Source organism: Ictidomys tridecemlineatus, chromosome 14 (genome assembly GCF_052094955.1).
Source record: "Ictidomys tridecemlineatus isolate mIctTri1 chromosome 14, mIctTri1.hap1, whole genome shotgun sequence".
In the NCBI taxonomy this organism is placed as follows: domain Eukaryota; kingdom Metazoa; phylum Chordata; class Mammalia; order Rodentia; family Sciuridae; genus Ictidomys; species Ictidomys tridecemlineatus.
The window spans coordinates 57,369,805-57,397,334 of record NC_135490.1 but is presented as its reverse complement, the minus strand read 5'-3'; the positions used below and the strand labels follow the sequence as shown (position 1 = coordinate 57,397,334).

Here is a 27,530-nt window from a genome sequence, read left to right as displayed (position 1 = left end):
CTAGCCTTAGCAAAAGCAAGGTGCTAAGCAATTCATTGAGACCCTGTATTTAAACAAAATACAAAATGAGGCTGGAGGGGGCTGTGGCTGTGGCTCAGTAGTAGAGAACTCGCCTAGCAAGTGCGAGGCGCTGGGTTAGATCCTCAATGCAACATAAAAATAAATAAATAAAATAAAGGTATTGTGTCCAACTACAACTAAAAATATTTTTAAAAAAACCAATGGGACTGGGGATGTGGCTCAGTGGTCAAGTGCCCTGAGTTCAATCCTTGGTACCAAAAAAAAAAAAATCATCATGTAGTAATGCAACATACTATTCTGGATTAGATCTGGGAGTGGTAAAAGGACAATAGTGGAAAAACTGGTGAAATCCAAAGTTTAGTGAACAGTATTATACCAACATCAATTTTATATTTTGGACAAATGTACCATGCTTATAGAAGTTTTTAACATTAGGAGATGCTTGGTAACGTTGATATGGAAACTCTGTGTACTATTCCTTGAAACTTTTCTGCAAATTTAAATTTAAAACATAATTTAAATTCATCACATCAAGTACAAAAACAATAGGAGAGTTATTTCCATTTGTCTGAGTTATGAACTATATCCTCAGGTCACCAATAAGCATTAAGATTTTTCTTCCGTAATTTAGGAAGGCAAGGAGAAGAGAGGAAATGAAGGTCAAGTGGGGCAGAAAGATCAAGAAGATCAAGGAATACAAAGGGAGCCACATCTGGAATAAGCCAGCTTGAGGAAGGTGCTGGAGGCCATGTAAAGTCACCCTGAATCACAGAGATTATACTGATCCTTTGAGAGATTGCCCTTTGTTAACCATCTTATTCCACGCAGAACAGAATGGTTGCATGACTGGCATTTAGCAGGGTGCTGGAAGGACTTGGAGAATCAAGATCTGAGGACTGCTGTGAAAGGTACTAGATGAGTAAAATAAGTACTTAACGCCAATGCCAATTAACTTCAGAAATTAAGAACAACTCATCCGAAGTACAGTAAAAAAAGGACAAGTGGAGATAGGGAAGGGGCTAAGAGAGAATGTGGGGAACAAAAGAACTGAGGACTAAGACATTTGGTATTTTTGTTCTGTGGGCTGAGCCTGTTTGAAGCTGAAGAAAGCTGTTATTGGCATAGCCAGGTATTTTCTCTCACATTGCATATTTTGTCTATGACTCTTGGTTAAATGCATTGAATAAACTTCTGTTACTACAGGTGATTTCAATAATATCTAGGGTGTCATCTTCAGTCTTTCCATAGGACTTCTGCCCCAGAGACATTTCCTCTTCCAGCCCCATATTTTCACAGGATTGATCCTTGATGCATCCTTCATAATAAACCCAGCACAATAAGGAACATGTCGCTGTCTTAGCAATCCTGTTCCTACCTGAACAAGTCCAGGCAGTAGAAGGTTACACACCCAGGTTTGGGGGTGTGCATGACAATGGTGTCCCAGTATCACTCATTTTATCAAGTTGGGGCAGAGAAGTACACATGAGTATGACATGAGTTACAACATGTTTGGAGCTCATGAACAATCTAATTACCAAGTTCAAGATTTGGTGGACAGCCAAGTTCTAGAGCTCATAAAATAAAAAGAAAAGGGAAAGGAATGAATGAGATGTAACTCCTGTATAAAGCCAATGTGGAGGCTGATGAATGAAGGAGAGATGTATTTAAAAAAAAAAACCCTCATTAAAGTCCACACAAGTACTTTGGAATGTTATTATAGGAACAGGTTTTTACATTTAGCAGAAATGAGAATTAGACGAAAAGGAAGATTAAATTAGTGCATTTTCCTTATTTGTATTTCCTTATTGTTTAGGCACCTACTGTTTGGTGGTCCTGCACTGATTTAAAAAAGAAGGGAAAAAAAAAAGAGAACAAAAAATTTTGCAGAGTCCTATACAGGGTAATTATGTGCTTCCATTTATAACTTCAAGAACTCATATTTGACTGGATTTTCTGCTTTGGTGTTTTCATTGTGAAAGGTAAGTATCTATACTATCCCCATTTGGATTCATGAGAGGGATCACTTGGATCCATCAACCTGCAACCCAGAGACAAGGGTAAACAGGTCTCTTATTGACCTTGGATAATTCATAAGCTGTTGTTCTACCCTCCATTTAATTTTTCACTTGCATTTGGATACAAATATTGCCTATTCTAATTCCTTTCTCAATAGGTAGCGCAATGCAGTGGGTAAGAGCCTGGGATCTGGAGCTAGATGGCCAAGCTTTGATTTTTAGTTCCACCACTTTGTAATTATTCTTGTCTACAAAATTAAAATTACAGTACTTATCTGATAGGGTTCTAAGAATTAAATGAGTTCATATCTATAAAGTGCCTGAAATGGTTCCTGGCACATAATAACCACTACATAAGAATCAGCTATTATCATTGCTATCTTTCATTGCAGGAGGTCAAATACTTTTTCTTTTTTCCCTTACTATGTGAAATACTATTTTAGAATGGGAGCTATAGAGAGATGACAAAGAGACTGAATCAAATCGTCCCCGGTCTTCATGCATAAATACCCAAGGAAACCTGTGGGAAATAAATGTGCATAAATGAAGGTAAAAAAAAATCTGTTTTTTGTCTTAAAATGAAGTTTCTCCAGAGTGCAACAGTTTAATTCTTGGGTTTCCCATTGTGTTTATGTGTGTTCTATATTGGAAATCAAGCTGGGCCAGAGTTTTCAACACTTCTTGGACTATTGCTATTAAATCACTCTTTTGAATCACACACTACAGAAAATATGGTTATACTTAGCACACGGTCACGGTTTTTTGCCTTAAACAGGGTGCCAAAATTCATTAACTAATTTTTCTTCTAAATGACCCTAGACATTACTATTTCTTATACTATGACTTTTGAAACTTGCTATTTTTTTTTTCAAATCACTTTTAGAAATGGGATAAAAAACATGGGTCCCCAAGTCAGTGGTGGTTTTTCAGGAGGTGGCTCATTCTGCCACCTTTTGGGTAGTTGCAGTAAGCTGTGAATCATCACCTCATAGTAGCAGGGTGTGGAAGAAATCAGAAGTTATCTAGTATATTCTAGATTTTGAGATTTCATGAGATAGCTGAGCAATGTTTTAAAAATTGAAGGACTGTCATCAATTTTTCAAATTTACTTTTAAAGTAAACAAAATTATCATCTACTATACCAGTATTCATAAAAGGAAGGATGATACTTTGATACACAGATATAAATACTATATTGGATATGTTGTATGTACATATACAAATTCTCAGAGGGATTCTGTCAAGAAATGGAACTTGAGAAGGAAAAATGTTTTCAGTACAGGAATATCGCAACTTCTCTATTAGAATGTAAGATTCATCTGACAGGATTCAGGAATCTAATCTTACATTAAAATGCAAGATTCATATTTGCCTTTCTACTTGTCTCCAATTACCATGAATCATTTTTGGAATATATTTGTTGGATAAACATCTGGCTCTACCTATTTGTAAACTATTTATCTCAATTCTTTATTACAGACTTATCTCTGGAAAACACCATCAAAGTCCAAATATGGCATTAGAACTGATCTATTAACACAATTATGGTACTCTACCATATATTTATGTGACAAAAGACTAGAACACATGTACTTTTATTCTTAAAACCCCACAAAAATGACACTAGTAATATTTTTCAAAAGATTGCTAAATTAATTTTTTGAAATAAAAATAAGTAATTAAAATATATATGCTACCCAGTGTACTTCAAACTCGAATATTCTTTTTATTAGTGGGAGTCAATTTTAATGAGTCATTATTAGCTTTAAGAAACGAAGTAGAATAGCAAGGAATAGAATAGAAAAGATTTATGTCATCATACAGGGTGAAGTTTTATGTCAGGAAACCCATCAAACTATTGTTGGAGGTAAATAAACACACACAGAGATAATGATCAATGCAATTTGTACTGTGGGTCTCAGTAGCAAAATCCTGGTCATGTGCTAGTCTAGACCTTTTTGGGCAGCTCAAACTTTAAAAATTGGAGGTCTCTCATCAATTTTCCAAATTTATTTTTTAAGTAAAACAAAATTATCATCTACTATATCACTATTCATAAAAGGATGGATAATACTGAAGTGTCCATAATTGATTCTTCTGAAACTACATGATAATAGACAGGTCAACAGAAAAAGCATACACATTAATTAACACATGTAGCATGATCCCAGATCTAGAAAATATAAAGCTTAAAAGCCCTTTCCACTGGGGAGAATGATAAGAAAGATTAAGCAATTTTAGAAGGGGAATAAATTAATTTTAGGGAAAAGAACGAGTCCAGAAAACAGACAGTTACCTAGGAGAATATTCTTCTGGATTCTGGAAGAGGTAGTGACAAGTTATAGGAAGGTAAAGAGCAGAACGTCCCTGGGGACAAAAATTGTCATACAAATGGTCTTCCATCTCTGGGAACTGCTCTCCCTCTCAGAAGTAGACAAAAAGTCTGTCCAGACATGGCAATGATTTTATGTCCCTCTCTTTCCTGCTCATTTGTTGAAAGCCCTAGGGAGGGAGTTTAAAATAATTGAATTTCTTTTAGAATAAAGTTCCTCCATCAAATGTGTGAAATTCAGAAAGCCTTTCCATAAACTTGAGGAGAAGTAAAAATGGAAGGTCAGAGAGAATTCTAGATTTGAAGGCTGTTTCTAAGGCCTTCCGATATTTTTGAATTCAAAATGCTCGAAATTGCAAAACACCATACCTTGGGGTATTGCTTTCTAAGCCCCAAAGACCTCTTACTTGTTTCTCATCAAGTACTAGACCATCTCCAAGAGTCTCACTTCATCACTTTCTTGGAAGGAGAAGCTAAAACCTTCCTTGGGATGATGTTGCATAAGAACATAAGTAAAATATGCTGGAACTTAGCTAGATATGTTATGGTAGCTATTTTTGTGAAATGGGTCAGAAAGTAGAGGAGTAAACATGATTTCATGTAGCCTCAACAAAGAGAATTTTTCAAAAAAAAGTGAGAAAAAGATGAAAGACATGGAAAATACTGAACGTTACCTGAATCATTTACTTCAGGAAAATAGTAACGACTAAGAAATCTCTCCATCCTTTGTGTTTGGTAAACTTCCCTCATCTGTTCTGAGATAAAGATCCATTTTTACCCTTCACAATTCCCATAAGGATTTTGGAAAAACACCCCTCTTTGTCCACCTCTGTGATAACCCAGATCCCTTTTCTTTCATGAATTTATTCCTAGTATGGTAGTTGAAGTAAAAATCATCTAATTATCAAGGGCTTTTGTCTTTGATAGTGAAACCGAGGGTAAACTTTAATAATAAACCCTGTAGTTAATCTTAGCTACTTGCTTTTATCACTGATTTTTAAAGTTGCTTAGTTAAACAATGAAGTAATAGACCCCTGCTAGATTTACTATAGAAAATACCTCTCCTGTATGGTCACAATGGCAATGATAGCCTTGTTTAGCTCAAACCCGTCAAAGCCACTGACACCTTCACTTGAGCCTGAGCCAGTGTCTAGTGGGTGACCTTTGACAGCAGAGGGCCAAAACTTTACCCTCAGATCATGCTAATGCCATCCTTGTTTGAGTCCTATGAAGATCTATGAAGTTTGATTTCTTCTGCACAGACCACTGATTATTTCATTCCTTCTTACTTCAATTGCCTTTCTTCATGCTTTAGACCACCCTATTCCTTTATCACACGAATGCCCTTAAACCCTATCCCAGAGGAGGTGGATTTGAGGTATTTCCCTGTCTCTACAGGATTGGTGCCTCCGGAATACATCTCTTGTACAAACATGATCACTTAAGTACCTGGCATACTGTGTGGTAGGAAAAACAAACCTGTTTCAGTAATAATTTGGTGCCATGACTTGGGCAGCGTGGCTCTTATATTTGGATCCTCCTTCACTCAACCCTAATCACAAGTCTTCCCAGGGCATCTTGTGTTCCATTCCTGGTCCAGGCACCCAGTAAGGAGCGAACTCTTAGTGTTGCGATATTTCTGTTGTCTACTAGTAACATGGCAAGAACTTGACTTTTATTCCTTTTTAGTCTCTTGATTTCTAGATCTGGCTTCTTTTGGTTTTATAGTCTAATCACTGGTGATGTCTGGAAACAAAGACTTATAGAGATCTTGACTCTTTGGGATTAAAGATGACAGAAAATTTAGTTTGTTGCTCTTTTCTGTTTGCCTATTTGGGGCTTAAGTCACTTAAAACTCTACAATTGGGAAGAGAACAGTTCTTTGATATGGACCAGTGGGTTTCATAATTCTCTGTTTATTGTTGACCCATAGCATGATTTTAGAATTAAACCTAAACTCTGTCTCTCCTTTCCTGTTTATGTCTCCAATTCAGAAAGGACTTGCCTTTCACTGTATATAATATTCCCTCTCTCAGGATGGCATTACCAGATTATGAAATGTCTCAAGGAAATTCAATTTTAACTATCCTAGAAATAAGGAATAATTTTTATAAACAGTGTATTTTTTAAATTCCCAAATTATCTACTTTAGATACTTTTAATATGTGGGGTGGGAAAGATGTATCTTAAAGAAACTATCTCAGAAATAACAAAGCAAGTCCATATAACCTGGGTAAATTTGGAGCAAACAAGCTAGTTTAATAATTTTGATTTAATAAAAAGCTATATTTTTTCCATTAGGTTAAATAAAACACAAATACACATTTTCATTCTACTTGTGTGTGTTCTTCCTAAAGTCATACAGATTTGCTAATCAAATACTCTTGCATTACTTTTATTTAAAGTTTAATGAAATAAAAACATAAATCTGTGTTTCAACAAATTGATTGTTTTGACAAAATTTCCACAGTAATAATGTTTTGTAGTATATCAGTTTGAAAATAATTTCCAAGACCTTTAGTAACTTATAATTTTGGTTGGATACTAAATTGCATTAATTAATGGATATTCATAGGATATCTACATAATTTTTTAGTAAGATCAAAAACGGAAACATTGATAACCAAGCATAATCTTACATTTATATGATTTTTGCCATTGGTGAAGTTGTACTATAATGGATATATATGATTATTAGAAGTGGATGAAGTGTGTATTCATGAATGTCTCAGATATGTTTTCTTGAGTTTTATAGTATGATACATAATGCTGGTGTGTGACAGCTCACAATTTTATAAATATTTTTCTTTACTTTCTTAGTAATCTACCTAGATGGCAAGGATTCCATATCTTAGGATAATTTCCTATATCACATGTTGATTTTATCATGCCCTTAATTATTTAAGAGAACAAAAACTTCTCACTCTTGAAAAGAGTGCTAAGATTATTTTAAATTATATAGTTGCTATAATGAAATCTGTTGGTGAGCTCTTGGGTTAGATTCCTAGCTTCAAGAAGCTTTAAAAAAATTCGATTCAATATTCCTGCTGAGAATTTTCAGCAAAACAAACATAAGAAACCCTATATGGTAAATTATCATTCTCTCTTTCATGAGTCTCTTTCATCAGTCTCTTACATGATGGTTAACCAAGACTAGACTTTGCCTGAGGCACTAGAATCCTAGCTTCAAGAAACTCAGTGCGTGGTATTACATAATAGAAAAAATTTCCAACACTAATATCTTGGAATTGACTGGACTGGCACCTTCAGGGTTCAATTCTTACTTTAATATAATCTTTTATATTAATATTTCTTTTTTTAAAAAAAAATTCAAGTGTCTCTCTTTTAAGGAGGCTGATCACCGTGAATTTGAAAAACGGGCCCTTGCCACTTCTCAACAGATAGTTTGAGTGAGGAACAACCCCAACAAGAATTTTTAAGAAACCGCTTCATAGATTAGCGTCACTTGAAAAGTTTCTAATGTTCACAATGGAGTTATTTAGCACTGAATTCTATTCATTCACCTTGAACAATGTTGGACATTACTTAGGACCTTGTACACCTAGAAAGAGTGTCAGTTAAGAAATTCCCTCAACCTTTGGTTCTCCAATATCTCTAAGATCCTGAATCCCCTTCCTTTTCTTTAGACATTCCTCATACATTGCAATTGTCTCAATAAAACAATTTGGTTCATGGAATGATGCATACTGACATTGACAGCACCATTCCACTGCTTTGATTTCTGCTTTGGTTCATGATGAAGAAACAACTATGTTATATAATTTCTGACTGGTTTTGCCTTATACTCAAACTCAATATTTAGACTTTGAACAAAATAATTTCAAAAAATAAGTACACAAAGACCATCTCTCAGCCTCAAAGCTTCCAAGGAATGATCTGAAAATGAATTTCCTTAGAGGGATCCTGCCAACAAATGGTTTAGGAAGACAGTAAGTTGATGTTTCTTTTTTAAGTCGTATGTATCTTATAAAAGAGTTGGCAATACATGAAGAAAAACCAACATCATGTTTGTTGGACGTGAAGATCAAATATACTTGACAGCAAAGTACTGCCAATGAGATCCCTATCTCCTTTTTTGTGGAATGAATGCAGTTTATTGCCCATCTTAATCAGTTCAGGTTGCTATCACAAAATGCCATTGACTGGGCAGCTTAAAGCAAAAACACAATTTTGGGGTCTGGGAGATCCAGGTGCTGGTAGATTTTGTGTTGGTGAGGGCCCTCTTTCTGGTTTGCAGATAGCTAACTACCTCCTTGCTGAATCCTGACATTGGAGAGGGGGGGGGAGAAAGAGAGAGAATGTGCTCTTTCATCTTCTTATAATGGCACTAATCACATCATGGGGCCCCACCCTCATGACTTTGTCTAAACCTAATTATCTCCCATAGTCCCCCACTTCAAATACTGTCCTATGGGAGTTCAACATATGAATTCCTACCAATGGGACTTCAAATATGAGTTCTGGGGAGACACAAGCATTTAATTCATAGTATTACCTATGAAATCAGGTTCAAATTTCAGCTTGCCAGTGCTTCAAGGTGAGACCTTATTTGGAGTCAGCATTTTTATAGAAGTAATCGAGTTAAATGCAGTTCCTAAAGGTGGGCTCTAATCCAATATGGCTGCTATCCTAAAGAGGGGAAACTCTGATACATGGATAGACATGCATAGAGGGAAGCCAGTATGAAGACAAACAGGGAGAAGACAGCCCTCTCACAGCCATGGAGAGAGGTTTGGGACAATCCCCTCACTGACATCAGAAGAAAGGAACTCTGCTGATACGACTTTTGACTTTCAGATGCCAGAACAGTAAGAGTGATTCCTATTGTTTAAGCCCCCCAATTTGTGGTACTTTGTGACAGAGCTCAAGCAAACTAGTATACTAGGCAACCTGGAGCAAGCTACTAGACTCTTTAAGTCTTAGTTTTTTTCATGTGTCAAATGAGAATAGTACCCACCTCATAGACTGGTTAGGAAGATTTAGTAAGAATAACAACAGAAGCCTAAGAACCTGGAACATGTTATCACTCCACAAAATAACTATATTGTATTTGTTAACTTAACTTCTGTTTTGGAAGTATCTGCTAAAATATGATTAACAAACAAGATAACTGATGATCATGATCTCAATTCTTCTCTGGATCATCTCTGCAACTATTTTGTGAGAGTTTAAGTGCTTGACATTGTGCTTGTTTTAGATGTGTCCTTATCAATTCTTCCAATAATTTCTGCAATTTAGGCATTATTTTCTTCTCTTTAGGTATGGAGAAGTTGGAGCTTATATCAATTGTCTTGACAAATTAAGACTTTTAATAAGTAGCAATGCTAAAATGGAAATAAAATTGGGACCTTTGATTCCAGAGCATAAACAAGTTACTATTACACCCATTCTGAACGCCCTGGTAAACACTGCTATTATAGAAATTCATTTAAAAAATCTGTAACAATGAACAGTTAATGGGATTCCCTACTCTTTTGTAGAATTTAACTTGTTAATTCATTTTGAGGCTTCTGTAGACACCACTTTTTGCATTTCATTGGTTTCTTTTACTCTCCTGAATGCCAATTGTATCATACATTTAGGAGCCTTTATGTTGTGTTGACAGATTTTTCTGGAATAATATTTTCTGAGAATTGAGAGATGTGTTATGTAAGGTGTGTAATTTAAGTCAGTTGCACACTCTTGAGCCCAACAGATGAAGAATCAAACAAAAGGAACATTTCTAAAAGCCAACAACATATTAAGGGGAAGAAAATAATGTTAAGAGAGATGTAAATACACAGAATTCTTTTGTTCAGTAGTATTGCTGCCGAAGTGCATGAGATACTCTCCCAAAATCTCAGGAGCCTTTTGCTATCCTTCCTTCTCATGTATCTTCTTGTTAACTATGCTTTGAAAGGGAAGGAAAGAGTCTTAAGAAAAAGTTTAGTTTTCTTCAGATACTAGGTTAAGTCACAAAATAAAAGCCTTGGAGGGATCTCAACAATTCATTTTTTTAAAATCGTTTTATCTTGAAATAATTATAGAATCATGGAAAATGATTTTTAAAAAAGCATGGGTAGCCTTCTGTGGTCTTCACTCAGTTTTCCCCAATGGCAACATTTTGTCAAACTACACTCCTATATGACAACCAGAAAATTAATGTTAACACAATCCATGAGACATTCAAATTTCACGAGTTTTACATGGCGTTCATTTGTGTATTCAGTTGCATGAAAATTTATTTTGTGTGTAGATGCATGTGACCATGCTCAGTCAAGATATAGAACAGGATCCCCTTTGATGATTTTTTATAGACACACCCACCTTAATTCTTCTTTTACTCTTAAATTCTTGCAACAGCTAATCTTTTCTCCATTTCTATAGTTTTGTTATTTTAAGAATATTATATAAATGGAATTATATAGTATTAAAACTTTTCTGATTGCTTTTTTTAGGCCATTCATTTTCTCTCCAGTATTAGTTATTATTATTTTCTATTATAACTATTCTGCAATGTATATAGTGATATCTATTGTGGTATGGTTTAGACATCAGGTGTAAAATAATGCAGGACTATTCAGAGGTGAATGAGCAGATTATGAATGCTGTAACCTAATCAGTTATTATTAACCTAACAGAATTCTTTTGTTCAGTAGTATTGCTGATGAGTTAACAATTTTAATAAATCGATGTGTACTAACTGTAGGTAAGACATTGCTGGTCAGTGGGGCTTTCCCTTGGGAGTATTATTCCAAGCTCCTTGCATATGAGCTTTCTCTGCTTCCTGGCTGTCATGAACTGAGAAGCCTAACTCTAAACACCCTTAAGCCATGATGTTCTGCCTCATCTGGGCCTGGAACATACGCATGGGTTGAACCTCTAAAATGATGATCCAAGATAAACTTTTCCTCCTCTAGGTTGTTTTTGGTGGGTATTTTGGTCACAGCAGTGCAAAGTTAACTAATATATCTTTGTTGTGTTACTTTATATATCTGTTGTATATCTCTAATGGCTAATGATATTGAACATGTTTTCATGTGCTTGGTTCCCATCTATATATCCTTTTTGGCAAAATGTTCAGAATGTTCATATCTTCTCATTTGGATTGGTTTTTAATTTAATTTTGAGAGTTCTTTATATTTTCTGGGTACAAGATCTTTGTCAACTATGTCGTTTTTTTTTTTTTTTGATAAATATTTTCTCCTTGCCCACGTGGTCATGTTTAAAATGGTTTTAGTATTTCTAGTTATTTTGAGTTTCTATACAAATTTTAGGTTAATCTTATTTTGAGATTAAATTATACCCTGAAAAATCTTTACTGATGTATTTCATCCTTTTCAGAGTGGTGAATGAAGAAACCCAAGTATCAGAGAGGTTAAGAGACTTATTTCTGACCACACAGCTATTAACTTCCATAGTCTTTTTCTCCTTGTATCTCAGGGTCTTTCTCCTCCAACTGCCCAGAGTTCCTGGGGAAGAACTGTGTTTCTCTCAAGGTGTCAAAGGATCTCACTATTCATCTCAGGCATGTTCTCAACCTGGTGACCATTTTTGGCTACCACATGCAATGTTTATGGTGGGACCCAGCATGAATTTTACCAGAATTAGTAAAAACTTGTCTTAACCTCATGGTATCAAATTTACCAATTCATTAAAAAGAAAATGGGAGAAGTTTCTGAAAGAAACAGACAGAAACAAAACTGGCCATAAGCACAACTGGATTCATCATCTCCACAAAGGAGAATGGGCATGTCAATGCAGAACCGCCTACCAATTAGCTGATTGCTGGAGCCTCTTACCCTGTTGAATAATAGTATCATATTTTTCCCAGCAGGGAAAAAACCTGAGTCTCACCTGTCCCCAAAATTGACCTTGTCACTTTTCTAATATAGTGACACAATGATGATCTGGGACATGGGTTTTCCCCACACCAAGAGCTTTAAGATTATTGAGTAAGTACAGATTATTCCGTCTCTGTTTGTCTCCTCACCTACTGCTCATCAAACCAGATAACCGGTTGAGCCAAACAGGAAGCCTTTATCTTCTTTTTTCAAACTGAATCCATGGTGCCAATGACAAAACAACCACACTGTTGATGAACACATTTTTTTTTTTTGTAATTCTGCAGAAGCATTTATTTCTTTATTTTTTGTAGACATTTACCTAGAAACATGTCACGATTTCCAAAGATATTCTCATGAACAGCTGGTGGATTATTTAAATAGGAATGCAGGAGGAAGAACTCGTGGAGTTAGCCTTCCAAGCTAGTCATCCTAAAATATTAACAGACTCAAAATGAGAAGTCCAAGTCTCAGCCAAAAGCCAAGCAACAGCAGTCACCAAGAAGAGGCATAAACTGTGATTTCAGTTGATATTTTTAAGTGGCATGGAGATCTATTTACTAACTCACAATTTAAGGTCAACTTATAACTCATAACTCAATGTCTACTTAATAGACCACAAAAATAGAATTCTTCTCTGGTAAGAGAAAAAGACTTACTACTTATCTCTGGTACACACAATCATCTCATACTCAAAACTGCCTAGCTGGGAAAAAAAAATAAGCTAATTATACGTGTCCTTAGAGGCCACCCAAATCCCAAATTACAAAGTATCAGAGCAAAGAATCTGAAGTAGTTAAGTAAGAGTTGTACAAGAATGGAATCAAATGAACCCAGAAGAAAGGTAATTCTGTAGTTTTGTTGTGTTCAGGAGATGCTGAAAATCATAGCTATAATGCAGCACAAACACAAAGACTCAGAAGCATGTGGATGGAATGCAAACTTTCATGAAAATATCTAAACAGAAAGCACATAGAGCTTTGGAATATATTTTGCTTACTTTCCAGAACTCAGAAAATCTGGGGAGCTTCACCCAGAGTTAATACTCAAAATTGTAGGAGAAAGTAGAGAAAAAGAAATTCCCTCAAAGATTGGGGAGAAATACTTCATGCAGAGCATATGTTTCTCCTGTAGCTGAGATAAAGAGCTGAGAGAATTTATGAAATAGTTTAAGAGGATCCCTGAAGGCGAGGGTTATAAGGTGGCTTGCTTTGTGTTTGTGTTTTTGTTTCAAGTTCACAGTAAACCTCTGTCATCCTACTCTGTGATAACAGCATACTTGTCTTGGAGTAAGTTTTACATGGAAATTAGCAGTTGGCGCAAATACTTAAGCTGTGTAATAGATGTTTCTCAGAGGGCTGCGTGGGACTGCCAAACTGTTCACATTAGCTGGAAGGAGCATCCAAAGTCATCCTTTAGGGTAACAGTGATTCCCACTTCTCTCCTCCATTTCCTTCCTGCCTCTCCCTCCTCTCAAGCCCCACACATGTGGAAGGAGGAAGTGTTCTATGTTTGGTCTTATTATCCATGAAAAGGAGATGAAGTGCTTTCTTTTCTTTTTTTGGCAAGGAATTAACTGTGAAAAAAAATTAATTGCTGGTTGGGGAGGAAAGTGAACTAGTGATCTAATAGCCCACTCCCATCTGAACTGTCCACACTCCAGTTCATGACAGTGGGACCAAAAGAACTCACATTCACTTTTCAGCCAGAGTATCTGCATCAATCTGGATAGATAACATTTCTACTCAATTTCAGAGCTCTCATCAATAATGTTAAAATTCCTTTTCACTCTGGTCAATGTATATTATTTGTCCTCTGCTTGTGAAAGAGACATATTACTATTTTTACAGACAGAGGGAAATGGGACAGAGCAGGGAAGAGAAGAGAGGTATTTTGAAATTTGCTAGAATTTTTTTTTAATATCATTATAACTTGAATACATTTTTCAGCTTTGATTTCAGGGCTAAATTGTCTCAAAGACAGAAATAAACTTTAAGGTGGGGCAAAGCCTTTTCACTTCAAAAAAAGATGTAATTTATTAAATACAAAGAAATATAAAATTCTCAATCCTTACAGTGGAAGATGGGATTATGATAATGGATTCTTTCAGAAGTTTTGAACAAATGTACTATGGCTCAAAAAATGTAGGTGCTATAGTTTGAATCTGTCCCCCAAAGCCAAGGTGTGGAAGGCTTGATCCCTACCCCATAATGTTATTGGGAGGTAGTGGAACCTTTAGTTGGTGGAACCTAGTGGGAGGAAGTTAGGTTACTAGGGACATACCACTGAAAGGAATATCAGGGCCCTGGACCCTTCCTGTCTCTCTCTTTGCTTCCTGGTCTCCATGAGGGTAAAAAGCTCTTCTGCCAAGTGCTCCCACCATGATGTACTGTGCAGTGACAGGCCCAAAGTAACAAGGACAAGCAATGATGGACTGAAATCTCTGAAATCCTTCTTATTAGTTGATTTTCTCAGGTATTTTTTCACAGTGATGGAAAGATGACTCAGAATAGACAACTTTGCCCTTTTAGTCTCCAAGAATCTGGCAAATCCATTTCTCTGAAGCTGAATAGTCTGGTTCCGGGACTCAATAACAATGATAATCACAGTTGAGTTTGCCTATAAATCTTGTTAAAATGCATATATCTCTGTATATCCTATATGGATGTTCAGTACATCATTCAATCTATACTTTTTAAGAAGTATCAATCCCTAATTTTTTCCAAATGTTTTGTAAGCCTCAAAATGGATCAAATTTCTGAAACCAAGGCTAGATTGTTATGCATTTTTTGGAAGTGCAAACTTTGACTACTTGGATTAGAATCTGAGTGACCAACTATTTCAGTTTGATAAGACTGAGAAGTAACAACTTGCGACACCTCTCAGGCATAGGCAAAGCAGAATGGACAGTCTAAATTTGGCACCTTCTGAAATTTCAGTTAAAATGCATCTGTTTGGTGTCATCCTAGACTTACCAACTCTAATGTGGTGGGATGGAGGCTGAAAATTTACTTTCCTTAAAAAATGCAGGTGGTGTCTATCTAACTGAAATCTGAGAAACGATAGTATGAAGGCTGTGTCCGTCAGGACCTTCAGATTATCAGAAATTAGATCTCTGAACCATACAACTCTTTGTTTTTCCAACAGACCTTTATTAGGGACCAAAAGATATATAATCTCTTTCTTTGTCTGACTTTAAGGGCTCTGACAGGGTGTTGTGATAACTAAGGAGCAAAGTAGCTACTAGAACCAACTGCTTGAAAGATTCTAGGAGTATTGGCTGATTCTCACAACATATCTATCCAGGACAGAAAAATGAGATAATGAATGAAAATCTCCTATGGGTGTATTTAAGAATCAAACTGTGATGAGGCATGCAGACACAGATTTGTATAAGTATTAATTACTATAATTAGTATTGGAAAGCAAAAATAACTATTAAAGCATATAGTTGGTCAATAATGAACACTGGGAACAAATATCATACTTCCTCACTCTACAAACTGTTTTTTTTCACAAATCAAGTAGGGCGAATCCATCAACATTTTTAGAGATCCAAGAATTTACATGGGTCATGCTTTCTGTCACATCTAACATTGTAATCATCATGTCATTGTCATATTACTTTTGAAAATGCCAAATTTATTACAAAATCTCTTTCTGTTAAAATGGGAAGAATAGAAGCCCCAAACATGAATTTGATTTGACTCTACATTATCAAAATTGTGAATTTGGTGCAATAACTTCTTAGCTTATGGAGCTTCAATTATCTAGACTATAAATGGGATAAAAATATGATGGACGATTAAAACTAACAGTATATACAGAATTGCCATGAGGGTTAAATCTGATGATATGAAATCAATGAAAATGAAAGTTTGCCTATAGCTTCAGTGTCATAACGAAAGACTAATCCTGGGCTAAGAAGGAAAAAGAAGTTGTGCCAAGCTCTTTTAGGACTGTAAAAGTAGCTAGAAAATTCTCCACTTTTCTAAAATACTGTTCTGATTCTAGTTTCTTTATTGGTGTTAAAATTAAGCCCTTTAAATACCTGTGAGTAGGGTGCATATGCACATAAGAAAGCAAAGTTACCAGTGAAAAGTTACCAGTGGCTCCCTATAGTCTCCAAATCATCACATCACTTTCTCCTGCACATAGATTTCAGTGATAATTCTATATTTATGACTTTTTTGCAAACTAAAATAAACACAGTAGTTTTAATGCTTTCATAGGCCAATTTAGACTTAGAAAACAACAACAAAGATAAAAATTTGGACATTTTCTAAAACTCCCTGGTAAAACACATGGGAAATAAGATGTTGCTGTTGTAAATAGGAAGTACTGCTCTTATGAACATGTCAGGATACATCATTTCACTTGATGTGTAAGCAATAGAACATCACTTTATCCCTTAACATGACATTGATATAATATATGTGCATATATTTACCGCTACTTCATAGATAAATATATAATGTTTTTTAAAATTTATATATAAATGCACATTCCTGGTTTATTCTAAAGGAAATGTGAGGCAGTATGCAATTTTAATAAATGGAGGCAGTAAGGTACTACACATAAAAGCACAATTTTGAAAGTTGCAATATATTTAAGGGAAGTAAACAGTTACCATGAAAGAGCAACATAGACACTTTGAGTAGCATGGTCAGTTAGATAAAGAGGAAATGGTGATAATTTCCATAATTTTTAGATACAAAGACAAAATATGAATATTTTATAGGAGAAAAATTTTTAGAAGAAATTTATCATGTTGGGATTTATGAAAGGGATTCCAAATAATGTCTGTTGGGTAATAGCCTCAACCATGATATTCCAAAAATGTGGAAATGGCCACTACATGTGACTCTTGCCAAGAGTCAAGGAAAAAACATAAAGAATAGAACTTAAGAGTTAAGGAGTTTTTAGTTTCCAGGGTCAGCAAAAATAGTCCCCAAATGTTATATTATGTGTATGTACTAATACGTAACAACAAATTCTATCATTATGTACAACTATAATGCACCATAAAAATGTGGAAAAATGGTCCCAAAATGATAATTTTTCATAATCCAACTAATATGAGACAAAACTATGAACTATTTTCTCCATTCTCTTCATGGCCTGAATAGTCAAATTTCTTTCCTTGTGAAGACACACTAGTAAGATCCCGGGGAACTCTGCCAAGATTAATTCTGTGCAGAAAATCTTTATGCATAAAACTTTGAGAGATAAGTCGGGTGTGGTGGTACCTGTCTGTAAATCCAGTGACTTGGGAGGTTGAGGCTGAGGGATCACAAGTTCAGAGCCAGACTCAGCAACTTAGCATGCCTTAAATAACTTAGTGAGACCCAGTTGCAAAATTTAAAAATTAAGGAAAAATGGCTGAGGATATTGCTCAGTGATTAAGTATCCCTGGATTCAATCCCTAATTTAAAAAAAAATAACAGAAAACTTAAAGGAACAATTTTTAGCAATCTACCCTATTTTTAAACCATGTATTATGATATTTGTGCCATAAAATATAAACACAATATGTATAAGTTATTGAATAATTGGGTTAAAAAAAACTACTCACACTTACAATGATATTGAACTAAAAATATGTCTGGTGGATTCCATGAACCTTCTTAAAACTATCTTTTCTTTGGCATGAGAAGAACTTGAATGATTTGAATTATTCAGTTTTTGAAAAATAACTCTTATGCCTTGTTACAAAGAAAAATTTATGTCAAAGTAGAATAATCAGAAGATTTGAAAAGACAATATAAAGAAAGTAATGCTATTCACAATTTTTATTATTAATACCCCAAAGTATATAGATTTAATCATTCTTTCTACACATATTTATATACCCCAGAAATAGTTCTCTTTACAAAAAAGAATCATAATATATTTGCTCTTTTGTTTCTATCATGTAACAAAATACATGCATTTTCTTCAAGTTATTAGTGTTCTATAAAACACATAAAGTTATACCAAGATTTGTAATTGAGCCCTACATACGAAATGTACATTTAGTTAAGTTAATATGTCTAAAAATAAATTAATTTCTTCTTCAAATTATTCTACTCTTACAAGTTTCCTGTATTGTTAAAAGTATCTAGTTTTTCACCAGTTTCCTGGGCAAGGAATATCAGAGTCCCCTTTTGCCAGTTCTGTCCCATCAGTGGCAAATTCTATTAATTCCCTTTTTGGACCCATATTTACTCTGTTCTCCCATCCATTTTTACTACATGACCACAAATTCAGGCCTCAATGTGAGTCCAATCACATTTGGACTCTTGGGATAACTTCCTACCATCCTTTGTTCTTATATTTTATTCATTGACTTTTTCTCTACTCAAAATCTTTTAAATAACTTTTCACTTCCTCTGTGATTAATTTCCCAGAATTCCCTACTCTCCAATTCTTTTGTCTACCCTGGGTAGCCTCTGTTCTAACCACCCCAGAGTTCTGGGTTTTAGAAGCAGCGGACTGGGAAATGCCAGGAAGAAAAGAAGAAAATGAAGGTGGAACTTCCTTATCCCAGACCCATCCAGCTTTCGTAGTATTTAAAGACATGAAATACTTTTGCAGTTTCGTGTCTATTGTCTTGCAGGAACCACTGACTGACCTCAGCGGTTACTTAATCATTCCTATTTGGAGAATTCGGAAAGGAGAACTTTGTCCTTTCTTCTCTGTTCCACAGTTACCATTCTTGCCCTCAGCATAGCTTGTCTAAGCTGAGCATTGGTAGGAAAGGCACCTGACTCAATAAGCCCACTGAGGTACCTCCAGAAGCCATCCAGAAGTTTCTTGTATAAGAATACCAGGTGTGGTTTCAGGTAGGAAAAAGCAAGGTGTAAAAATGTCAGGCAGTATGTTGGGGTTGGGATTGGGGAGTGTTTGGGGACAGGAGGTCAAAGATAGACCTGGAACCTGTGTTTTAAGCAGGACAGTATTTTTAAGTAGGATTCATTTGTAAAACAAGGGCTGCCTTTTACCTCCACTCCCTAGAATTCTAAATTGCATCAAACCCCAAACTAATCACAGGAGAAGTTATAAGGCTAACATCTTGGCAACATTGGCCTTGAAGACTTTGTGTTTCTTCTCTTATTGGCCAAGGGCAGATGGTGCTTTAAGCATCTCAAGATCATCATAGAAAAGAGATTTTTACATAGACAAGCCCTCCTTTGACTATTGCCAGAAAAAAAGCTGGAAACTACATTAAAACCACTGGCCTTATCCTCATTCCCACACATGGTTGAAGAAGGGGTTAAGGGAGGAGCAGTAATGAGTGAGTCTCCAATCCACCCAGGCCCATCTCATGATATTATTGTTTGCTCGTTTTTCTTGCTCTGTCAGGAGCATCCAGGCTAACAGAATCCCCACAAATCCAAAAAACAGTCAATTTGAAACCATTCCTGGTAAATGAGTATTTACATGTAAAGACACAAAACTTAGCATTATTTGCTTCTTCCTGCAGTTGCTATTTTCTTGATATGCAAAATTTTACCTCCTTGCATGAGTTTTAGGCCTTGGCACACCACAGGGTTAGTAGCCTTCCAAGTTTCTCACTTTGAGGTTGCCAACAGGAAATATCATGCGTCTTTCCGGTGCATTAATTGACTTGGAGATGCCAAGGTATACTGCCACATTTCCTACTGAAGATAATGCGCTCCTCAGGAAACACTTTTTACACCCAGTTGACACAAATGCTTTGAGATTTTCTGTGTTTCTTGGTGCAGAAAAAGCTATCAAATCATCTTAATGCTGAGTTAGTCATTTGAATTATTTACCTACACTTTTGTAGGTATTTCTTTGACAGGAAAGTCTCTCATTTCACCAAGGGAGATTTAAGCATATTTCTGAAGGAAAGTTTGGGAGGTAAGTGGGCATTTAACTTGGTAGTGATTTTGCATGTGCAAATACCTCATAGGACATATGTTTACACACACATATTTACACTTATAAATGTCCCAGTTGTGGGAGTTTTTATTTCTTTTATATGGATTTAATGAACTTTACTTCAATTATCTATAATCTAAAGTATGGCATAATATTTTGGTTTATATAGAGCAGAGTCATTGATAGTGGACTAATGAGTAAAGTCAACCTGATGAATAGATGTAATATTCAGTGTAGGAAAAGCAGAGGTGATCTCTAACCTATGTGTGAAAAGTTAAATTATAAAAAAAACAAAACAAAAACCTACCATTGTAAACAGCCTCAGATGGGTCTTTTAGGAAGATTCTAGAAGTCTTGTTATTATAAGGAATGACAGCTCCATGTGTGTTACTGCCCCCTGAGGACTTTACTGCAGGACAAGATGTACAAGTGAAAGACAATAATATGTCTGACTCTGTGTAGGCCTATGTTAATGTGTGTGCTTGTGCCTTAGTTTTTAATAAAAAAAGTTTAAAATGTGAAAAAGAAAAGAAAAGGAATTAAAATGGCCTCTACCAGATAGCCTAAGTATAAGCTATTCTATCTAGGTTTGCAGAAATACACTCTGATTTTCACACAAAAGTGGAGTCACCTAAGAACACATTTTTTATAACTTACCATTGTTGTTAAGCAATTCTTGACTGTACATGGAATTTTAATTTGAAAGTGCTGTTACGAAAATGTAGTTGCTAACTTTTGTTTGTGAACTTATTTGAAGACTATTTTTTTTAGACTGTCAGCTCTAATCCTAATACCTATCTACCTCAGAATAAATTACATGTCGTTTCACTGTATTCTTTATCCCATTTTTGGGAAAAAAAAAAGTTAACATGTGGTCTCAAGTATGGTGGATATTTCTCATAATTTTATCATGCAAGTACTGCTATTCATGCTGTAAAAAGGTGAGGATGATTTCATTGTTCCAACTGAAAAAATGCTAGGAGGAAAAAAACAAAGATAGAAGTTAAAAACAAGACATGATTTTTGATATCTGAGAAAAAACAAAATACATATTTATAGAAATTACATTTCTGAATGTTGCTGACAACTTGCATACCTGGGTTACCAGTGTGCTTGCTAATTCACTCCCATATCTTATCTCTGAACAGTTCGCAGGATGAAATACATGGCCTAACCTCTTCTGGTTCACTGCTACTCATTCTTCCTTTTTGCTACCTGGAGGGGGTGCTTAGGAATGCTGTGGTTGCCTGAGCACGTTCCTAAGAAGCAAGGGCCCGGAAACAGACAAGAGGGGCCTGGCAGGCCAGGCGTTCTGCTAATGGATTTGAGCTTAGTCACCCCTGAGGAGAAGGATGTTAATGATTCAGTATGCTGGGCTGGTCTAACCTTTACTCATGTGAAAATTAAGATCAGAACCCGACCCCATCCCACCCCTCCAGCCCCACAAAAGGAAAACCAGAAAAGAATGGAGGAATAGAGAAACATTTGACTTCATGAATCAGGGCTCTAAAGATGTTGGTTCTCAAGCGATTTAATGTTTTACCTCTAACTACCCTCTGTACCTAGGGACTGATGCCTCCAAAAATAGGTGTACAGTTTTTCCTTAAAATAGTCCATAAAAAAACATTGTGTAACTTTAAAAAACCTTATACCACTTCATGTATTTTACTTCATTTAATTGGTGTTTCTGTTTTATGAATAGGATCAATACATTCATGAAGAAAGAATGCTTATAATGCAATATGTTACTATATATATGCTGGACTTTGACTGATTAATGAACGAATCACTTATACGTAGCTTGGAACATGCCACAAGCTTTATGAGTGTGATCACCAGATATTGTTCTTGGAAGCACAATGCCATGCGTGAAACATCCCCACATTCAGAATTCATGAAATGCGTGTCATTGGTCCACGACTCAGTTCAAGAAAACTCCAGAGAAAAAGATGAAAGGAAATAATAACTCTTGACAAAATTCCCCACAAGTACTTTACAACAACACTGTGAACATTTCAGAATTGTTATCCAGAATCTTATTCTCTGGAACAATAAAAAATAAAAAGTGTACCAGGTGAATGTAGGTTGCTGCACAGATACCTGTAGGGCACATTAAATCTCTCTGCTATGATATAAGGATAGAACAAAAGGAAATCAGCACTCTAGTTACTGAGTTATTGTTCTTCATTTATGAACTAACTTCCTGATTTGTTGTAAAGTCAAAATAACTTGACATTTTGACAGGAAAAAAATCATTTCCCATAAAGTGTAGTGGAATGACAAAATAACTGCATGTAAAACCATTTCCCCAGTTCTCACATTTGCTATTTGTGACACTTCTATCACAGAAGCTTTACAATGAATGGCAGGTCTCGTGAAAATAGAGATGGGCTAACAAAGGAATGCACCTTTTACCACTCAAGAGAATAAGAACTTCCTAGCCAATCCCCCCCCCCAAAAAAAAACAATCCCGAATATTTTTTTTTCTGATATAAGGAGGCTGATTCCTAGTGGGGTAGGGAGAGGCAGCATGGGAGGAATAGACAAACTCTAGATAGGGCAGAGGGATTGGAGGGGAAAGAAGGGGGCATGGGGTTAGAAATGATGGTGGAATATGATGGTCTTTATTACCCAAAGTACAGGTATAAAGACACGAATTGGTATGAATAAACTTTGCATACAACCAGAGATATGAAAAATTGTGCTCTATATGTGTAATAAGAATTGTAATGCATTTCACTGTCATATATAAATAAAAAATTAACTTAAAAAAAAAGAGAATAAGAACTTCCAAAACATGATCTCTAACAGTTTCATGTAAGAATTGGAGATTTTTAGAGTAAGAAATGATGAAGTCAGAAATCAATTGTTTCTAATTTCATTCAGGTAAGTTCAAATGCCAGAAAAAGAAAAGTCTATTAAAGCAAAGTACTCTCTACTACTCATCTTGGAATGTGTAATGAAATAAAGTAGGTACAAACAGAATTGAAGTGACCCAAATGTCTGTCAACCAGAACACACGTACATAGACAGCCATTAGAAATATCCAGAAAGTTGATAACAAATTGGTGATATTTTTATGCCAAATTTGAATAATAGAAGTTCTGACTTTTAAAATAGTAATATGCTATCTGACTGAAGGGGGAAAAAAAACTGCTTTAACTGATGTGGACATCAAGAGCCAGAAATATTAGTAGCTCTGACATTTAGCAGTTCTTTATGGAAAAGGGAGTAACACATCAAGTGTACCATTCCTAATTTTGCTTCAGTGGCTTTCTGTATGCAGATTCTGCACCTGAAACCAGGAGGAAACTAGAGCCTTATCTTCAGTCTTTAATACAACAGGCTCCTGAACAGGTTCATGCAAATATATTTTAAAAATTTATTTATCAAGATGTTTAGCATCAGAAAGTTGATTAAAGAGTCAAACTACTGAAGAGACTGGTATCACAAACCCAGATGTGGTAGAGAGAAAGGGCTGTGGCAGGAGGTCTATGGGGTGGGAAATCACTAAAAAGAAATTTACCAGTTAGCAAGTTGATTTACAAACTCCTAAAATCTTTTGGAAAAAAAATCAATCTAATACCCCATTCTAGTTTCCTCCCATCTTCTTTGTTCGGACACTGTGCTGTTGTAGAATGAAACTTCCCTCTTCTGTGGCATCCTTTGGGTTATATTCACCCTGAGGCACTTCTGAGGCACCTTCAAGCTTCTCTGCACCAGGGAAGGCTCCTTATGACCCAGTTTCTTTGTCTTCAACTGTCTTAACTACGTGCTTGATGGATGTTGCTATGAGGACTACATGAAGCATTTTGTGTGCAAAGTACAGAGCCCATGACCTGGCTCCCCAGTGCTCCAGGGGTTCCATTAGTAATCAAAGGATGTGGTGAGGAAAATTTAAAACCATTTGTCCTAACTGCCACCTGGTGGCCCTATAAAATAGTTTCAGAATCCTAGGCAGAACAGGAGTTGGAAGAGACAAGATGCCAACTACCTGGGATATTACAGTGCAATGACAGGGTTCTTTCTGTGCAGAAAGGTGCTTGGAAGCTATGAGACAGTGAGGCATTTACATGTTAGGAAATATTATTAAAGAGTTGCAGTCTGCTGTGTAATAACTGCTTCATCCAGTTGTTAATAAAAAAAACTCTTGAGTTCTGAGTACCACACATGTTTTGCATATCATAGGATGAAAACACCTATGGTCAGTAGCACTTCCCATGGATCACTGGCTTTCAAGCTAAGACTCTGTTTTAAAACCTGCTCCTTAAGGTTGCAAAAATCCCTACTATTTCACATTGCTTTAGAAATGCATGGTACCGGGCTAGGGCTGTAGTTCAATGGCAGAGCGCTTGCCTAGCATGCATGAGGCACTGGGTTCAATCCTTAGCACCACATAAAAATTTAATAAAATAAAAGAAAAGTATTCTTTCCATCTACAGCTACAAAAATATTTTTTTTAAATGCATGGTACTTTCCATTGATAATGCTTAGAGTTTTCAAAGACGTACCTGTTCAATCTTGTCACCACTCTTAGAAATACCAGGGTTTACTTATTACTGTAATCTGGGAGTTTAATACAGTGTAAAACACATTGTAAATCTTTCATATCTATCTCTATTTCTCTCTCTTTCTCTTTTGTACCAGGGATTGAACTCAGGGGCACTGGATCACTGAGCCACATGCTCAGCCCTACTTTGCATTTTATTTAGAGACAGAGTCTCACTGAGTTGCTTAGTGCCTTACTAATTTGCTGAGGCTGGCTTTGAAATCATGATCTTTCTGCCTTAGCCTCCTGAGCCACTGGAATTACAGGAGTGTGCCACCACACCTGGTGATATATCTTAATAAACAGATTAATTCCCTTTTTATAGATGAAGCTGTGATAAATTTAAAAGATTGCAGAAGATCACTTGCAACCCGCAAATGTCCATGTCGGGATGAAAACCCACACGTCTGAGCTCATTGCAATGCTTCTTCCATTGAATCGCCTAATTCTGTCTGTTGGTAAGATTATTTCAAGTATTCATTCACGTGTGATCTTTTGTCTAGAGAGGGCGATGACAGACTTAATGATGGTTTGCTCCATCATTATTTTAATTATACAGTTCTTGAGAACTTTGATTACCTTTCTACAATACCCAGTTGGTTTAGAGAAAGCATAACATAAGCCTAACGCATACAGGTTTGTAACATCTATAATTTGAAATGGGAAGCTGGATTTAAGGAGCCTCCCACTGGAAGATCTTTTGATACTCAAATAGTTCTGAGTAAAGAAAGATTAATTTCAAATAGAAGGAGCTTTTTAGACATGTAGTCATGAGGTGCCTACGCATTTGGTCTAAGAGGATGTAATCTGACACAGGCTGTGTCCTTGGGAAGGATGTAACAGCATTTCAAGGACACACTCTGGGGATTCCAGCCATACCCAGGACCAGTCCCCACAAGGGTTTGCATGATCCAGTCACTCAATCGTTATTAGAATCCTGTGATATTGAGATGACTTCAGACCCATTTTTTTTTTTTTAGGCTGATCTTTCATCTCTTCTCTTTCAGCTTTCTTTCCTTTTTCTGCTTTTCTCTCCTCTTATTATATTGACCTGAAGAACTGTGGACCTGCAAGCAACTCAGGTGGACCTTTATTTTAACTATCTCATTTCATAGTCTCAGGACTGGTCACAAAGGCCAGAGGTTATGGTCAGTGGAAGGACCCACTGCTGGTAAGGATCAAAGCTGGCACCAGTTCCCATTACTCTGCTTCCCAGGCTTCTGGGTTTTTCCAGAGTCGGCCACAGCTGCTCTTTGCTTTCTCTACGCTTTTTTTCATTTCCTTCACTTTGTGCATTATATCTTCTTACTCATTGTAATTGCTTGCATATCCTGCTGCTTAGGTTGATGTAAACCCATAATTTTCTACTACTAGTTACCTTTCTCTTTTGTAAATCCATTAATATCTCTCTCTCTCTCTCCCCGGGGCCTACAGCCTCTATGAAGTGCAGTCACTAGAGGGCAACATGATCACACCCAGTTGACAAGGACAAGGACAGACTCGCTGGAGTACTGCTTAGAAGAAGCAAAAATTCATAACAAGGAATTAGATGTGTGATCACTGTTTACAAAAGCTTGTTCATTTATATAGGACCTTTTAACCTTACCAAAATGTGGAGAGATGGGTCAATTATTGTCTATATTCGCACAAAAGTAGAAAACCAGAGTTCAGTAAGGTTAAGTGACTCACACAAGATCATAGAAGTAGCAAATTATATTCTTCTATTGAAAAGAATCTCTGAGGATATTCTATCCTAAAACTCGAAAGTGCAGTTTGCTATTTTTCCAGGATTTAAACCTAATTATAGTAAAGCATGACATATTTATAATGCAATCACCAGAACACCAAACTTATTGCATACTATTAAAATACAAAGAGCCAGTTACGCAGCAATTTTCAGTTAGAGGGAAGTTGCTTATCACTTTAAGGGAAAGAAGTTATTTAAGCATTATATAAATAAATGACCTTTATTAATATCTAGTCCAGTAATGAGAAATTTGGTTACTTTTTCTGGAATTGTCAGACATTTAAAATTCTAGTTAATTTTTTTTGCTTTAAACTTCATGTGATTTCTTTGCCGAAACAAATACAAATTATTTTGTCCCATTTCCTCCTCTCTGATATGTGAAATAAAGAAAAACAGATAACAATATAGTTTCCTCTTTTATATCTGATCTTTGAGAAAATGCCATTGTCTTTCTTCTTCTGTCTGTGGTTGATTGAATACCCTGAACACAAGCTGTTCTCAGATCGGCAACGCTGCTTATGCTAGAAGCTGAAAGCCCAGCTTTGGCCGATCACTGTCTCCAACCACTTTAATTTGTATTATCTCCTCATTTTTGACAGGGCAGGTCCTTTCAAGTACAGGCACCTGGTTCCTGATGATGGAAGATGGGAATCCTGCTTCCAGGGAGCCAGATTTAAGAGCCAAGTGTGACGGGCCACGAGAGAAGGAAATAAAAGTTCCATAGCTAATGGAGCAATTACAGATTGGAAAAGAAAAGCTGTGGGCTGACAGACTGGATAGCTTTGGAGAAAATGGACTTGCCCTGGATATGGCTGAGGGAAGTGGCACAGACAGCAGAATTTATAGTGGGTCAAGATTTCTTTATCTTTTCTGTTCAAATGGGATCACTGTTTCAAAGATTCATCTTGTAAATTAAACATAATGAAAAACCAACTAACAGGCATGCAGAATTTTATAAATTCCAATTGCTGATGATAATTCTTCCTTGCATCATTCATAAGAGGCAGAAAAAAAGAAATTAAGAAATCAAAGGACTAAGTTCCGAAAAGCTTTATGAGAGTCCAATTTTACATTCATCTTCATTTTTATTTTTAGCTTATTTGTACACTTGGCAATCATGTGAAGTCAAACAGTA

The 27,530-nt window shown here is 36.0% G+C and overlaps 1 protein-coding gene and 2 long non-coding RNA genes across 10 annotated transcripts in view; 2 read left to right on the top strand and 1 right to left on the bottom strand.

Annotated features, from left to right (window-relative positions):
• LOC144370629 (uncharacterized) overlaps positions 1-2,625 on the top strand; it is a 43,888-nt gene extending 41,263 nt beyond the window's left edge. The window contains exons 3-4 of the long non-coding RNA XR_013430530.1: positions 653-929; positions 1,835-2,625. This is a non-coding gene — a long non-coding RNA (uncharacterized LOC144370629). The remainder of the gene's footprint in view (positions 1-652; positions 930-1,834) is intronic.
• The window catches only part of Nrg1 (neuregulin 1), a 986,545-nt gene that overhangs the window by 448,775 nt on the left and 510,240 nt on the right, over positions 1-27,530 (bottom strand). The gene's annotated exons all lie outside the window — the stretch shown is intronic.
• Positions 19,945-27,328, top strand: LOC144370438 (uncharacterized). Its single transcript, XR_013430405.1, has 3 exons — positions 19,945-25,106; positions 25,656-25,819; positions 26,995-27,328. It is a non-coding gene; the product is annotated as an uncharacterized LOC144370438 (long non-coding RNA).